Below are 17565 nucleotides of genomic sequence, written 5' to 3'. Positions count from 1 at the left end.
TGTGCACAGTGAATTTTATATAGAGAGATATTCATTTTAACAGCTAGCAAATCACTCTCGATAAGAACTTTGATGTGCTCTGGGTTTGATCGAGTTCATCTGCACTCTCACACAACCTCTGTAGCAGGCCTGTAACGGGTAATGAAGGATTTTCTCACCAGAGCTTTTGCACATCATCAATATGTCATTTGCTTGCTAAATTATGCTTCAAAAAGTCAAGATTTCCAAATATCATTCCACTTCTTCCCACTTGTAAATTCTCCAGCAACTTTTGCATCACCACAATACACACAGGTGACACCAGTTTCTGTATTGTACATAAATATTTCCCCTGAACCCTCCCCCAGGTGACTGACGGTGGTGAACTCAGTGATGGCAATGCCAATGAATATGAAGGGAAGGGCAGTAGTCTGTCTCATTGGAGTCTGGCACATTTGTGATGTGAAAGCTACTTGTTGCCCAAGCCAAAGGTCTTTGATATCATTATGTACCCAGAGAGAGTGGGTCAAAACATGTCCCTGTCATTTGGAACCTGATCCTTTTTTGGTATTTCACGAGACTCTGACAAGCATTTGATCCCGGCTAAATGACGAACATTGTCTTTTGTCTCTCTTTTAGCTAGACGTGCAGTACTCCTTAAGTGGAGAGATGAAGTTCCCCGTACCCATGTTCAATGGCTCAGGGATATTATGTCTTCTTTAGATCTTGAAAAGATATTAATAGCAAAAGGATAGTGAGGGATAAAATTGATCCCTTAGAGAATCAGAGTGGATGGGTATGTGTGGAGCCAAAAGAGATGGGGGAGATTTTGAACAATTTCTTTTCTTCGGTGTTCACCAGGGAGAAAGTTATTGAATTGTGTAAGGTAAAGGAAACAAGAAAGGTAGTTATGGAAAGTATAATGATTAAAGAAGAGGAAGTACTGACGCTTTTAAGGAATATAAAAGTGGGTAAGTCTCTGGGTCCGGACAGGATATTTCCTAGGACCTTGAGGGAAGTTAGTGTGGAAATAACAGAGGCTCTGACAGAAATATTTCAAATGTCATTGGAAACGGGGATGGTGCCGGAGGATTGGCGTATTGCTCATGTTGTTCCATTGTTTAAAAAGGGTTCTAAGAGTAAACCTAGCAATTATTGACCTGTGAGTTTGACGTCAGTGGTGGGGAAATTGATGGAAAGTATTCTCAGAGATGGTATATATAATTATCTGGATAGACAGGGTCTGATTAGGAACAGGTAACATGGATTTGTGCATGGAAGGTCATGTTTGACAAATCTTATTGAACTTTTTGATGAGGTTACTAGGAAAGTTGATGAGAGTAAAGCGGTGGATGTTGTCTATATGGACTTCAGTAAGGCCTTTGACAACGTTGCACACGGAAGGTTAGTTAAGAAGATTCAATCGTTAGGCATTAATATCAAAGTAGTAAAATGGATTCAGCAGTGACTTGATGGGAGATGCCAGCAAGTTGTGGTGGATAACTGTGTCTCAGATAGGAGGATGGTGACTAGTGATGTGCCTCAGGGATCTGTACTGGGTCCAATGTTGTTTGTCATATATATTAATGATCTGGATGATGGGGTGGTAAATTGGATTAGTAAGTATGCAGATGATATTAAGATAGGTGGAGTTGTGGATAATGAAGCAGGTTCTCAAAGCTTGCAGAGAGATTTAGACCAGTTAGAAGAGTGGGCTGAAAGATGGCGGATGAAGTTTAATGCTGGTAAATGTGAGGTGCTACATTTTGGTAGGACTAATCAAAATAGGACATACATGGTAAATGGTAGGGCATTGAAGAATGCAGTAGAACAGAGGGATCTAGGAGTAATGGTGCATAGTTCCCTGAAAGTGGAATCCCATGTGGATAGGGTGGTGAAGGAAGCTTTTGGTATGCTGGCATTTACAAATCAGAGCATTGAGTATAGGAGTTGGGATGTAATGTTGAAATTCTATAAGGCATTGCTAAAGCCAAATTTGGAGTATTGTATACAGTTCTGGTCACCGAATTACAGGAAAGATGTCAATAAAACTGGGAGAGTACAGCGGAGATTTACTAAAATGTTGCCTGGGTTTCATCTCCTAAGTTACAGAGAAAGGTTGAACAAGTTAGGTCTTCATTCTTTGGAGCATAGAAGGTTGAGGGGGGACTTGATAGAGGTATTTGAAATTATGAGGGGGATAGATAGATTTAATGTGGATAGGCTTTTTCCATTGAGAGTGAGGGAGATTCAAATAAGAGGACACGAGTTGAGAGTTAAAGGGCAAACGTTTAGGGGTAACATGAGGGGGAACTTCTTTACTCAGAGAGTGGTAGCTGTGTGGAACGAGCTTCCAGCAGAAGTGGTTGAGGCAGGTTCAATGTTTTCATTTAAAGTAAAATTGGACAGCTATATGGACAGGAAAGGAATGGAGGGTTATGGGCTGAGTTCAGGTCGGTGGGACGAGGTGAGAGTAAGAGTTCAGCACAGAGTAGAAGGGCCGAGATGGCCTGATTCCGTGCTGTAATTGTTATAAGCGTATACGGTTACTATTCACTTTTTAATTCAGATATAGAGATCCAAAAGGTGTGGGGACCTTTTCTTGAATATTGACAAGTGTATTTTTTTCTTCCCTTGATAGTCAGATCCTGCATTTCCAGCTTTCTTTGATTCTTTGATTAGGTAGCAGGCTGCTTTTTTTATTAGTGATTTCACTTTTTACCACAATATATAGATCTGGGGTGATAAAAGTTTATCTCAAATGTCCTTTTAAATACTTATATTATAATAGTCGGCTTGGAGTTGGATCGTGGGTGGGTTGGGTGCTTTCCTTTCTAATTTTTCATTTTTAATATGGGTGACTTACTCATTTATTAAGACATGTATTATTGTTATTTTTGTCTGTATTGCAATGATCCCTCTATTTACACTATTGACTTTTTTCTTCCACACTGTTTGTAGAAAACTAAAAAAAATTTTAAAAAACATGACCTCATGGGTAGAAAGTCCAGAACAAGAGGGGGTGGAACAAGCAACAGACACAAAATGCTGGAGGAACTCAGCAGGCCAGGCAGCATCTATGGAAAAGAGTACTAATGCTGAGTTCCTCCAGCAATTTGTGTGTGTTGCTCGGATTTCCAGCATCTGCAGATTTTCTCTGGTTTGTGACTGGAGGCAGAACAAAGGTGATTTTCACAACAGCTGATGTAAAAGATTTTGTTCCCTTTCTCCGAGTTCCCGATCCTTGCATTTAGACAGCTGGAGCTCAGCTCTGTCTGAGAGACCCATCGGTTCCCATTCCCTCATCAGCCGGAAGCTCCCCGGGGCCCGTGTACGGATGGTGGGGCTGAGAGAGAGGGAAGAGAGCAGGACTGTCCCGGGATTGCGGGTCACGGAGTCCGGAGTCACAGCAACTACCCGAAGTCGGTGTTGAAAACGCCGCCCGGTGAGACCCCCAACCCGGAGATCCCTTCTCACCTCAACCGATCATCCGGGGCCTTTTGTGCCCCGCGCGCTGGTGAGCTCGAGCTTGGTCGGTTTAACGGCCGGGCTACTGATCACGTGACCATCCCCTCCCCCACCGCTGTCAACAGAGGAGTCACGCGCTGCGCTATTCCCATTGGTACGAAGCAGTGTCAATCACTGCTTCCAGCCAATAGCAGAGGCGGACCAGCCGAGAGGGCGTTACCTCCGCCGACACCGTCTCCCGAACTTTCCGTCACGGCGGGACAACCGTCAAAGTAAATGTCCGCTTTCTGATTTATTTCCATTTCCCTCCGAGGGAAGTTGGGGCGTTTGTGAAGCGTCTCCTGCGGCCGGAGTCTGATGTGTCGCTGAGAGGTAGGAGGAGACCGCTCGGCCCGTCGGTTTGATGCCGGTTCCCCGGGGAGGGAGAGGATGAAGACGGGGAGAGAGGGGGCGGACAGGATGTTTGTCCCGGTGGGGACAGGAGGGGCTCATCTGTGGAAATGTCTGAGCCCACGGTGGTGGCGATTCACCACATTGGGGGGCAAACACCGGCAGACTGTTGCCCTGCAAGCGGGGCCGATGGTCCGGGCAAAGTGACAATTATTTGTGTTTTGTTGAGACTGTACCGGGAATATGGTGTAAAATCCCGCTCCCCACACTAACACGGGTCACACAGACCAAAGAACAAACTGCCGGAGGAACTCAGTGGGTCGGGCAGCATCTGTGGAGGGAAATGGACCGTCAACATTTCGGGCCGAGACCCTCCCTCTGGACTGAGAGTGGACGGGAAATAGTCCGAGAAAAGAGGTGAGGGGTGGGGATGGGGCAAGAGCTGGGGAGTGAGAGGTGGATCCAGGTGAGGGGGAGGTGGGAAGGTGGAAATAGTGACGGGGGTGGGAGGTGAGTGGTTGGGGCAACACGGGGCTGCAGAAGATGGAAATTAATTCCATAGAGGATTAACAAAGAGGTTAGAGAGTATTTGTTATAGAGAGGGCAATGAAGATTCACCAGACTGATCCCTGGAGTGGTGGGTCATCATATGAAGAAAGATCAAATGTGATAACCCTTTCATTTAGAGAATCGTGGACTGAGAGGTGAACACATTGAAATGCACAACATCATTACCGGCTGAACCAGGGATCCCAGTCTCTGAAAAAGGGGGTGGACTGTTCGGGACTGAGATGAGGGGAAATGTCTCCATTCCGAGGGTGGTGAATGTCTGTAAATCCCCACCACAGAGGCCAGTGAAGACTCAGTGATCATCCTCACATAAAACAGAGGCCGGCAGATGTGTGGAGACTAAAGGGATCGAGGAAATGAGGATCGGGCAGAGACATGTGGCTGAGATGGGAGAGCAGCCGTCATCTTGTTGATGGTTAGAGGGCTGAATGGCCACCTCCTGCTGTTTCTCTTTCTATTCAAATATTTTTATTGTTACTATCCAAAATTAATAAGAGTACATCGAAGTAACCAATTGTTTCAATTCTCCTGCTGTTTCTCACTTGATGTTTCAGTGTTCCTGTCCAGTGAGGCCGGAGTAAAGCGAATAGAAATTGTTTTCAACATAGAACTGATGTAAATGAAACCTGCACAATTCCTGTGTGGGTCTGATTGTGTGTCTGAGCGGGATGGGAATTGAACTCAAACTCTGAGAACTCTGTGACCCGGGGGGGGGGGCGTGAAGGGAAAGGGACAAGGACGATATGGAGGGAAAAGTTAAAAATGTTGCTGAAATAATACGGGAAATAATGAAATAAAGTGGGAAACGCGTCGGGCAGCGTGTGAGGGGCGAGGAGACGTCACCGGGTCACGTGGGAGACCCTCCACTCGTCACGTGATCCCGTTTTGCCGCAGAGATGCGGCATCTGCAAACACCAGGAATTCTGCAGATGCTGGAAATTCAAGCAACACACATTAAAGTTGCTGCTGGATACAGCAGGCCAGGCAGCAACTCTAGGAAGAGGTACAGTCGACGTTTCGGGCCAAGACCCTTCGTCAGGACCAAATGAAAGAAGAGCTAGTAAGAGATTTGAAAGTGGGAAGGGGAGGGGGAGATCCAAAATGATAGGAGAAGACAGGAGGGGGAGGGATGGAGCCAAGAGGTGGAAAGTTGTTGGCAAAACGGATATGAAAGGATCATGGGACAGGAGGCCTAGGGAGAAGGAAAAGGGGGAGGGGAACTCAGAGGATGGGCAAGGGGTATAGTCAGAGGGACAGAGAGAGAAAAGGAATGTGTGTCTATAAATAAATAAATAAGGGATGGGGTACGAGGGGGAGGTGGGGCATTAGCGGAAGTTAGAGAAGTCGATGTTGATGCCATCAGGTTGGAGGCTACCCAGACGGAATACAAGGTGTTGTTCCTCCAACCTGAGTGTGGCTTCATCTTTACAGCAGAGGAGGCCGTGGATAGACATGTCAGAATGGGAATGGGACGTGGAATTAAAATGTGCGGCCACTGGGAGATCCTGCTTTCTCTGGCGGACAGAGCGTAGGTGTTCAGCGAGTCGATCTCCCGGTCTGCGTCGGGTCTCGCCAGTATACAGAAGGTGCTGTGGGAGGAAGTGCAAGGGCATGTGTAGCACTTGTTCCGCTTACCAGGATAAGTACCGGGAGGGATCTCCCAGCCCGTCCGCGCAGCATCCCTGGTTTGGTTCCGAGGCCCCGCCCACCGCGCTGATGACGCGCAGACGACATCGCGCATGCTCAGTACGGGCAGGGCGGTGTTGTTTTCCGTCCTTTGTTGAAGTGAGTCGGCGGTGGGATCGGGATCGGGATCCGGGAACGGATTATTCTCTGCGGGGCAACACCGACAATTTCCATTCGGTGAGTATTGAAGTCGGCCCCGAGTGGGGGAGGTCTGATGTTGGGCAGTGAGTCCCTTTAACTTTCTCGAATTCAAACAAGAGAAAATCTGGAGTTGCTGGAAATCCAAGCAACTTCCGCAAAGTGCTGGAGGAACTCAGCAGGCCCGGCAGCACCCAGGAAAAGAGTACAGTCGACGTTACCGGCCGAAACCCTTCGGCAGGACAGGAGAATAAAAGGTGGGGGTGGGAAAGGGAGAGAGAAACACAAGGTGATCGGTGAAACCTGAAGGGGGAGGGGATGAACTTTCCCGAACTGGCAGCCTCGCCTCGCTTCCTTGACAGAATCTGCCGGGGTCGGTCCGGGTCGTGAGACCTTCACACCGAGCCGTCTGAGATGAGCCGCCGTTCAGCCCCTGTTGTTCTGGTCCTGTTAGCAGGATGACGTGAAACATATTTCTATAATGTTACTGACCAAGAATCGTATAATTTGTTTTCCGTGTGTTATCTGAATGCACTTGCCTATGATGCTTCTACAAATCAGTGAATTTCTCTACCTGTAACTTCCCGTACTTGCGCACTTGTCAATAAATTCAACAGGACCTGAGAAATCTCAGTGAGATTTGATTAGTGACGATCATCTTGGCAGCTCGGTTGGCCAAATGTAAAGATACAGGACACTGTTAAATGTAAGACGCTGAACAGTGTTGATGATCAGAGGGTTCTTAAAATTCATCGCTCCCTGAAAATGACTGCACAGATTGATCGGGTGCTTAAGAAGCCAAATGGCATGGTTGTCTTTATTAGTCGAGACATTGAGTTCAAAAGTCTGGAAGTTGTGTTGCAGCTTTATAAAACCCTGAGGGTGGCCTCATCTTGGCACAGGAGGAGGCGATGGGTTGACACGTCGAAACGGGTAAAAAAGGAGGGCATCTCCCTCGTCCTGGAATGAAAAGCCTCATACTGAGAGCAGATGCGGCAGAGACGGAGGAATTGTGAGAAGGGGATGGCATTTTTTTCAAGAGACAGGGTGAAAAGAGGAATGGTCCAGGTAGCTGTGAGAGTCTGGTGGCTTATAGTAGACATCAGTAGATAAGCTGTCTCCAGAGATAGAAACAGAAAGATCAAGAAAGGGGAGGGTAGTGTCGGAAATGGACCAGGTAAACTTGAGGGCAGGGTGAAAGTTGGAGGCAAACTTAATGAAGTCAACAAGCTCAGCATGCGTGCAGGAAGCAGCGCCAATGCAGTCGTTGATGTAGCGAAGGAAAAGTTGGGGACAGATACCAGTATAGGTTTGGAACATGGATTGTTCCACAAGGCCAACAAAAAGGCAGGCATAGCTGGGACCCATACGGGTGCCCATGGCTACACCTTTAGTTTGGAGGAAGTGGAAGGAGCCAAAGGAGAAATTATTAAGAGTAAGGACTAATTCTGCTAGACGAAGCAGAGTGGCGGTAGAGGGGAACTGGTTAGGTCTGGAATACAAACAGAAGCGGAGAGCTTTGAGACCTTCCTGGTGGGGGATGGAGGTATACAGGGACTGGACATCCATGGTGAAAATAAAGCGGTGGGGGCCAGTAAACATAAAATTATCAAACAATTTCAGAGTGTGAGAAGTGTCACGAACATAGGTAGGAAGGGATTGAACAAGAGGGGATAAAATAATGTCGAGGTATGCAGAAATGAGTTCGGTGGGGCAGGAGCAAGCTGAGACAATTGGTCTACCTGGACAGGCAGGTTTGTGGATCTTGGGTAGGAGGTAGAAATGGGAAGTGCAGGGTGTGGGAACCATCACCAACTTTATCTGCTCAGGAGATCTCCCATCCACTGCTATCAACCTTATAGTTTCCACACCCCCCACTTCCTGTTTCTACCTCCTACCCAAGATCCACAAACCTGCCTGTTCTTTTTTAAAGAAAGGGGCTTCCCACCTCCACCATCAACTCTGCTTTCAAATGCATCTCTCCCATTTCACGCACATCTGCTCTCACCCCATCCTCCCACCACACCTCTAGGAATAGGGTTCCCCTTGTCCTCACCTACCACCCCACCAGCCTCCGGGTCTAACATTTAATTCTCCGTAACTTCCGCCATCTCCAATGGGATCCCACCACTAAGCACATCTTTCCCTAACCACCCCCCCCCCCAGCTTTCAACAGGGATTGCTCCCTATGCGACTTCCTTGTCCATTCGTCCCCCATCCCTCCCCACCGATCTCCCTCCCGGCACTTATCCTTGTAAGCGGAACAAGTGCTACACATGCCCTTACACTTCCTCCCTCACTACCATTCAGGGCCCCAGACAGTCCGTCCAGGTGAGGCGACACTTCACCTGTGAGTTGGCTGCGGTAATATACTGCATCCGGTGCCCCGATGTGGCCTTCTATATATTGGTGAGACCCGATGCCGACTGGGAGACCTTTTCGCTGAACACCTACACTCTGTCCGCCAGAGAAAGCAGAATCTCCCAGTGGCCACACATTTTAATTCCATGTCCCATTCTCACTCTGATATGTCTATCCACAGCCTCCTCTACTGTCAAGATGAAGCCACTCTCAGGTTGGAGGAACAACACCTCATATTCCGTCTGGGTAGCCTCCAACCTGATGGCATGAACATTGACTTCTCTAACTTCCGCTAACGCCCTACATCCCCTTCATACCCGATCCGTTATTTATTGACTTTCCAGCTCTGAGCTCCATCCCTCTCCCTCCTGTCTTCTCCTATCATTTCTGATATCCCCCTCCCCCTCCCACTTTCAAATCTCTTACTATCTCTTCTTTCAGTTAGTCCTGATGAAGGGTCTCAGCCCAAAGCGTTCACTGTACCTCTTCCTATAAATGCTGCCTGGCCTGCTGCATTCATCAGCAAATTTTGTGTGTGTTGCTGGCCACTTATTCATTTATTTTCCAGCTATCTGCACTCCTGAAAGATGTATACACTTAACTCTCCCTGCGGAAGATCCCAATCAGCAACCCAGGCGGTCAATTTGCACACATTTAAAATTGTGAATGCCCCTCAGGACAGAGGGATGCATATTTAAAACCGAGATGCAGCAAAATTTCTTTAGCCAAAGTGTGACGAATTTGTGAAATTAGCAGAGTCAGCTGCGGAGGCCCGACTGGGGGTATTTAAGACCAACAGTAGATGGGAAATTAAGATAGGTGAGAGGTGGGAATGGGGCAAGAGCTGGGGAGTGAAAGTGGATCCAGGTGAGGGGCAGGTGGGAAGGTGGAAGTAGTGTTAGGGGTGGGAGAAGAGTCGTGGTGAAAACACGGGTGAGGTTAGACAGTGCAATGACGATTCACCAGACTGATCCCTGGAGTGGTGGGGTCATCATATGAAGAAGGATCAAATGTGATAACCCTTTCATTTAGAGAATCGGGGGCTGAGAGGTGAGCACATTGAAATGCACAACATCATTACCAGTTGAACTAGGGATCCCAGTCTCTGAAAGAGGGGATGTACAGTCTGGGACTGAGATGAATTAAATGAAATTGAATCGGATTTATTTCTTATGTCCTTCATATACGTGAGGAGTAAAAATCTTTATGTTGCATCTCTATCTAATTATGCAATGTGCAATCATAGTTATTTAAAGTAATTTATAATAAATAGAACAGTCAATGCAATATAGAGTACACTCGAGTCAGCGTGAGTTAATCAGTCTGATGGCCTGGTGGAAGAAGCTGTCCAGGAGCCTGTTGGTCCTGGATTTTATGCTGCGGTACCGTTTCCTGGATGGTAGCAGCTGGAACAGACTGTGGTTGGGATGGCTTGGTTTCCCAATGATTCTTCAGGCCCTTTTTACACACCTGGCCTTGTAAATGTCCTGAATAGTGGAAAGTTCACAACTACAGATGCGCTGGCCTCTCTGCATCACTCTCTGCAGAGTTCTGCGATTGAGGGAGGTACAGATCCCATACCAGGCAGTGATGCAGCCAGGCAGGATGCTCTCAATTGTGTCCATGTCAGACTTCTTCAAGCGTCTGAAGTGAAAGAGGCACCGTTGTGCCTTTTTCACCACACAGTCGGTATGTACAGAACAGGTGATGTCCTCAGTGATGTGGATGCCGAGGAACTTAAAGCTGTTCACTTTCTCAACCCGAGATCCAATGATATCAATAGGGGTTAGCCCATCTCCATTTCTCCCGTAGTCCACAACCAACTCCTTTGTTTTGGCAACATTGAGGGAAAGGTTGTTTTCTTGACTTCTTCCCTGTAGGCCACCTCGTTATTGATTGAGATTAGGCCAATCAATGTAGTGTTGTCAGCAAATTTACTTAGCAGATTGGAGCTGTGGGTGGTGATACAGTCATGAGTATACAGGGAGTTAAAGGGAGGACACAATATGCAGCCCTGAGGGGCACCTGTGTTGGCAATCAGAGGGTTGGAGGTGAGGGAGCCCACTTTTACAACCTGCTGGCAATCTGACAGGAAGTCCAGGATCCAACTGCCCAAGGCAGGGTCAAGGTGAGGGCTCTGAGATTCTTATTGAGCCTGGATGGAGCTATGGTGTTGCATCCTGAACTCTAGTCCAAGAACAGCATTCTCATATCTTCTTCTCCAGATGTGTAAGGACGGTACGTAGAGCTGTGGCTATTGCATCATTTGTCGATCGATTGTTTCAGACTAAACACATTGATGAAGGGAAAGCCATGTGGTGTATATGGATTTCAGCAAAGCATTTGATAAGGTACCCCATGCAAGGCTTACAGAGAAAGTAAGGAGGCATGGGATCTAAGGGGACGTAGCTTTGTGGATCTGGAACTGACTTGCCCACAGAGGGCAAAGAGTGGTTATAGATGACTCATATTCTGCATGGAGGCCGGTGACCAGTGGTGTGCCTCAGGGACCTGTTCTGGGACCCTTACTCTTCGTGATTTTTATAAATGACCTGGATAACGAAGTCGAGAGATGGTTCGTAAATTTGCTGATGACACAAAGGTTGGGCATGTTGTGGACAGTGTGGAGGGCTGTCAGAGGTTACAGCAGGACATTGATAGGAATCAAAACTGGGCTGAGAAGTGGCAGATGGAGTTCATTCCAGATAAGTGTGAGGTGGCTCACTTTGGTAGGTCAAATATGATGGCAGATATAGTATTAATGGTAAGACTCTTGGCATTGTGGAGGATCAGAGGGATCTTGGGGTCCAAGTCCATAGGATGCCCAAAGTAGCTGCGTGGGTTGACTCTGTGGTTAAGAAGGCATGTGGTGCATTGGCCTTCATCAACTGTGGGATTGTTTAAGAGCTGCGATGTAATGTTGCAACTATATAGGACCCTAGTCAGAGCCCACTTGGAGTACTGTGCTCAGTTCTGGTCACCTCACGACAGGAAGGACGTGGAAACCATAGAAAGGGTGCAGAGGAGATTTACAAGTCTGTTGCCTGGATTGGGGAGCATGCCTTAGGAGAATAGGTTGAGTGAATTCGGCCGTTTCTCCTTGGAGCGACGGAGGATGAGAGGTGACCTGATGGAGGTGTACAAGATAATGAGAGGCATTGATCATATGGATAGTGAGAGGCCTTTTCCCAGGGCTGAAATGGCTAGCATGAGAGGGCAGAGTTTTAAGGTGCTTGGAAATAGGTAGAGAGGAGATGTCAGGGGTAAGTTTTTTACGCAGAGAGTGGTGAGTGTGTGGAATGGGCTGCCGGCGACGGTGGTGGAGGCGAAACGATAGCGTCTTTAAAGAGACTCCTGGATTGGTACATGGAGTTTAGGAAAATAGAGAGCTATGGGTAAGCCTCGGTAGTTCTAAGGTAAGGACATGTACGGCACAGCTTTGTGGGCCAAAGGGCCTGTGTTGTGCTGTGGGTTTTCTGTTTCAGGATCCGTACTCGGAGATATAATGTGGTGGCCATTACAGAGACTTGGATGGCTCAGGGTCAGGAAAGGTTACTTCAAGTGCTGGGTTTTAGATGTTTCAGAAAGGACAGGGAGGGAGGCAAAAGAGGTGAGGGTGTGGCACTGTTGATCAGAAATAGTGTCACGGCTGCAGAAAAGGTGGACATCATGGAGGGTTTCCCTACTGAGTCTCTGTGGGTGGAGGTTAGGAACAGGAAGGGGTCAATAACTTGGTGGTTTTTATAGGCCGCCCAATAGTCACGGGGATACCGAGGTGCAGATAGGGAAACAGATCCTGGAAAGGTGTAATAATAACAAAGTTGTCATGATGGGAGATTTTAATTTCCCAAATATTGATTGGCACCTCCCTGGAGCAAGCGGTTTCGATGAGGTGGAGTTTGTTAGGTGTGTTTAAGACGGTTTCTTGACACCATATGTAGATAAGCCTAGAAAAGGAGAGACTGTACTTGATTTGGTATTGGGAAATAAATCTGGTCAGGTGTCCGATCTCTCAGGGCACTTTGGAGATAGTGATCATAATTCTATCTCCTTTACAATAGCATTGAAGAGAGATAGGAACACAGAAGTTAGAAAAGTGTTTAATTGAAGTCAGGGGAATTATGAGGCTGTCAGGCAGGAAATTGGAAGCTTAAATTGGAAACAGATGTTCTCAGGGAAAAGTACGGAAGAAATGTGGCAAATGTTCAGGGGATATCTGTGTGGAGTTCTGCATAGGTATGTTCCCATGAGACAGGGAAGTTATGGTAAGGTACAGGAACTGTGGTGTACAAAGGCTGTAATAAATCTAGTCAAGAAGAAAAGAAAAGATTACAAAAGGTTCAGAGAGCTAGAGATCTAGAAGATTATAAGGCTAACAGGAAGGAGATTAAAAAGGAAATTAGGAGAGCCAGAGGGGCCCATGAGAAGGCCTTGGTGGGCAGGATTAAGGAAAACTCCAAGGTATTCTACAAGGATGTGAAGAGCAAGAGGGTAAGATGTGTAAGAATAGGACCTATCAAGTGTGACAGTGGGGAAGTGTGTATGGAACCGGAGGAAACAGCAGAGGTACTTAATGAATACTTTACTTCAGTATGCACTATGGAAAAAGATCTTGGTGATAGTAGTGATGACTTGCAGCAGACTGTTAAGCTTGAGCATGTAGATATTAAGGGAGAGGATGCGCTGTAGCTTTTGGAAAGCATTAAGTTGGGTGAGTCACCGGGACCGGATGAGATGTACCACAGGCTACTGTGGGAGTCGAGGGAGGAGATTGCTGATCCTCTGGTGATAATCTTTGAATCATCAATGGGGACGAGAGAGGTTCTAGAGGATTGGAGGGTTGTGGATGTTGTTCCTTTATTCAAGAAAGGGAATAGAGTTAGCCCAGGAAATTATAGACCAGTGAGTTGATGGAGAAGATCCTGAGAGGCAGGATTTATGAACATTTCGAGAGGTATAATATGATTAGGAATTGTCAGCATGGCTTTGTCAAGGGCATGTTGTGCCTTACGAGCCTGATTGAATTTCTTGAGGATCTGACTAAACACATTGGTGAAGGAAGAGCAGTAGATATAGTGTATATGGATTTCAGTAAGGCATTTGAGAAGGTACCCCATCGCAGGCTTATGGGAAAGTAGGAGGCATGGGATCCAAGGGGACCTTGCTTTGTGGATCCAGAACTGGCTTGCCCACAGAAGGCAAAGAGTGGTTGTAAATGCATCATATTCTGCATAGAGTCCGGTGACCAGTGGTGTGCCTCAGGGATCTGTTCTGGGACCCGTGGTCTTTGTGATTTCAATAAATGACTTGGATGAGGAAGTGGAGGGATGGGTGAGTAAATTTGCTGATGACACAAAGGTTGGGAGTGTTGTGGATAGTGTGGAGGGCTGTCAGAGGTTACAGTGGGATGTTGCAGCTATATAGGACCCTGGTCAGGCCCCACTTGGAGTGCTGTGCTCAGTTCTGGTCACCTCACTACAGGAAGGATGTGGAAACCAATGAAAAGGTGCAGAGGAGATATACAAGGATGTTGCCTGGATTGGGGAGCATGCCTTATGAGAATAGGTTGAGTAAACTCGGTCTTTTCTCCTTGGAGCGACGGAGGTGACCTGATAGAGGTGTACAAGATGATGAGAGGCATTGATCATGTGTATAGTCAGAGGCTTTTTGACAGGGCTGAAATGGTTGCCACAAGAGGACACAGGTTTAAGGTGCTGGAGAGTTCGTACAGAGGAGATGTCAGGGTTAAGTATTTTACTCAGAGTGGTGAGTGTGTGGAATGGGCTGCCGGCAACGGTAGGGTCTTTTAAGAGACTTTTGGATAGGTAAATGGAGCTCAGAAAAATGGAGGGCTATGGGTAAGCCTAGTAATTTCTAAGGTAACGACATGTTTGGCACAGCTTCGTGGGCCGAAGGACCTGTATTGTGCTGTAGGTTTTCTATGTTTCTAGTCGGCGAACCGTAGGAGGTGCATTTTGGGTGGTATCAAGCTGCTGATCCAGCATCAAGAACAACCCCATACACCTGCCCTCTCGCCATATCCTTTGCCCTGACAAATCAGTAAACTCTGCCATTTCGCCTTAAATATATGCATGAATTTGGCCTCCAGTGCAGCCTGTAGCCAAGCATTCCACAGATCTACTACAGTCTGGCTAAAAATTCTTCTTAACACTGCTCTAAAGGGTACCCCCCTCAATTTTGAGGCTGTGCCCTCTAGTGTTGGATACCCCCACCAAAGGAAAGATACTTGACTTCCACCCTAGCCAGTCCTTTCAACATTTGGTAGATTTCAATGAGATCCTCCCCCACCCCACCCCCGCATCCTTCTAAATGCCGGTGAATATTGGCCCAAAGCCGCCAAACACTCCTCAGATGTTAACCCCTTCATTCCTGGAATCATCCTCGTTAATCTCCTCTGTACTCTGCACAATGAATACACATCCTTTCAGAGATATTGAGCCCAAAACCATTGACAATATTCAAAGTGTGGCCTGACTAGTGTCTTATAAAGGCTCGGCATTATCTCAAACAACATTATCTCCTTGTTTTTTATATTTTACTCCCCATCAAATAAAGGACATTTTATTTGCCTTCTTTACCACAGATTCAAACTATAAATTAACTTCCTCGGAGTCTTACATGAGGACTCCAAAGTCCCTCTGCAGCTCTGACATTTGAACCTTCTCCCCATTTAGATGATAGTGTGTACTATCATTCTTTGTACTAAAATGCATCATCATACTTTTCCCAACATTGTATTCAATCTGACACATTTTTGCCCATTCTTCCAATTTGTCTAAGTCCAGCTGCAGTCGCATTGTTTCCTCAGCACTACCTACCCCTCCACCTACCCGCATATCATCCGCAACCTTTGCCACAGAGCCATCAATTCTATTATCTAAATCATTGGCAAACAATGTGAAAAGCAGCAGACTGAATACTGACCCCTGTGGTACACCACTAGGCAGCCAACCAGAAAAGGCCTCCTTTATTCCCACTCGATGCCTCCTGCCTGCCAGCCATTCTGCTATCCATGCCAGTGTCTTTCCTGTAATGCCATAGGATTTTACCTTGTTAAGCAGCCTCATGTCTGGCACCTCATCAAACGCATTCTGAAAATCCAAGTAAATGACATTATTCTGCTGTTGAAGAAAGGCTGAAAAAAAACCCAGAAAACTATAGACCAGTGCTTCTGACATCAGTAGTGTGGAAGTTATTAGAAGCACTACATATATAAGTATTTGAAAAGACAGGACTGATTTGGAACAGTCAGCATGACTTTGTTTGTTACTGGCAGCACACTTTTTTTGATGAGGTTATGGGGAATGTTACCAGGGAAGTAGATAAAGGCAATGTAGTGGATGTTGTTTACATACACTTTTGCTAGCATTTAACAATCCCGTGTAGGAGGTTGTCAAGAAAATTCATTTGCATCACATTCAATGTAAGGAAATAAATTGGAGTAGACAATGGTGTTTTGGGAGAAGGTAGACAGTGATGGTCGATGATTGTCTCCATTAATTGGGGCTTATGACCAGTGGAGAGCCGCAGGAAGGTAGTTGGGTCTGTTGCTGTTTGCCATCTATATCAATGATTGGGATGATAATGTTTTTAACTTGATAAGCACATTTGCATATGACACCGAGATTGGGGATGTAGTTGACAGAGAGGCAAGTTTTCACAGGTTACAGTGGGATCTGGAACAGCTGGAAATACTGCGCTGACAATGGCAGACGGGATTTAATGCAGGCAAGTGTGAAGTGTTGCACTATGGTAGGTCTTACACAGTAAACAGTAGAGCACTAAAAATTGTGGTGGAACAAAAGGATCTGGGAATACAGGTCCATAATTCATTGAAAGTAGCACCACAGGTAGATTGCGTCGTAAATAAAAGCTTTTGCCAAAGTGACCTTCATAAATTAAATTATCGACTGCAGGAGACAGGATGTTATTTTGAAGTTGTATAAGACATCGATGAGGCTGAATTTAGAGTATTGTGTGTAGTTTTGGTCACCTACCTACGGGAAAGATGCAAGTAAGTTTGAAAGAATACTGGGAAAAATTTCAAGGATGTTTCCGGAGGACCTGAGTGATAAGGAAAGGTTGAGTAGTTTCAGACTTTAATCCTTGAAACGCTAAAAATTGAGAGGGGATTCGATAGAGCAGTACAACATGATGACGGGTATAGATAGGTAAATGCAAGCAGGTCTTTTCCACTGAAGTCGGGTGGAACGGCAACCAGAGATCATGCATTATGGGTGAAAGGTGAAAAGTTTTAGGGGGACATGAGTGAAGACGTCTTCAATCAGAGAGCGGAGAGACAGTGGAATGAGCTGCCAATAGAAGTGGTACATGCGAGCACGATTTCGCCTTTGAAAATATGGATGGGGGAATATGGCTACTGTGCAGGTGGGCGGGAACAGGCGGTTTAAATGGCTCGGACAAAGCGTCCGTACTGTGTTCTGTTTCAATATGACTCTCTTAACTATGACTCTGTGACTCCTTGATCACAGACAAAGATTTGATTGAGTAAAGATCCGAAATTCATATCAGACTTGAATGATTCACACCTTAATTCCCCAAGAATATTCAACAGTGTGGATGTGTTGTGATGCGGTTTCAAACTGCCCACACACTCCCAGTCGTGGATCTTTCGTAACCAGGGAAAGACAAAATGCTGGAGTAACTCAGCAGGTCTGGGCAATATGTATGCAACTGAATACAACGGGGAATGTTTCAGGCCGAAACTCTTCAGTGGAACTGGAAAGGAAGGGGGAAGAGGCAATATCACTGATTGATTTGGAAAATGTGGGTTGCTTTTCTGTGAGACTCGGAGCTCAGGGTCTGTGTTTAACCAGCTGGCTGCATGTTCTTTAGAGCAGAGAGTGGCCTTTCTGCTGAAACCAATTCCAACCGGTTTGACATTTCACTCTCAATCACGTAAACAAACTCACTTTAGTATTCTGGTGTATA

At 46.3% G+C, this 17565-nt stretch overlaps 2 protein-coding genes across 15 annotated transcripts in view; one reads left to right on the top strand and one right to left on the bottom strand.

Moving 5' to 3' along the window:
- LOC140208312 (uncharacterized) overlaps positions 1 to 3527 on the bottom strand; it is a 119745-nt gene extending 116218 nt beyond the window's left edge. Inside the window, exon 1 of one of the 2 annotated variants that reach the window (XR_011888719.1) lies at positions 3457 to 3523. The gene's annotated coding sequence lies outside the window, so the exon portion shown is untranslated. Of the gene's footprint in view, positions 1 to 3456 lie in introns of both variants that reach the window. The other variant, XM_072276900.1, reaches the window with a different exon arrangement.
- A 2627-nt stretch (positions 3528 to 6154) lies between these two features.
- LOC140208256 (NACHT, LRR and PYD domains-containing protein 3-like) overlaps positions 6155 to 17565 on the top strand; it is an 85713-nt gene continuing 74302 nt past the window's right edge. For all 13 annotated transcript variants that reach the window (XM_072276817.1, XM_072276815.1, XM_072276816.1 and 10 more), the window contains exon 1: positions 6155 to 6270. The gene's annotated coding sequence lies outside the window, so the exon portion shown is untranslated. The remainder of the gene's footprint in view (positions 6271 to 17565) is intronic.

Source organism: Mobula birostris, chromosome 13, assembly GCF_030028105.1.
Source record: "Mobula birostris isolate sMobBir1 chromosome 13, sMobBir1.hap1, whole genome shotgun sequence".
NCBI lineage: Eukaryota > Metazoa > Chordata > Chondrichthyes > Myliobatiformes > Myliobatidae > Mobula > Mobula birostris.
The sequence above is the reverse complement of the archived record's forward strand: the minus strand, read 5'-3'. Positions and strand labels throughout refer to the sequence as shown.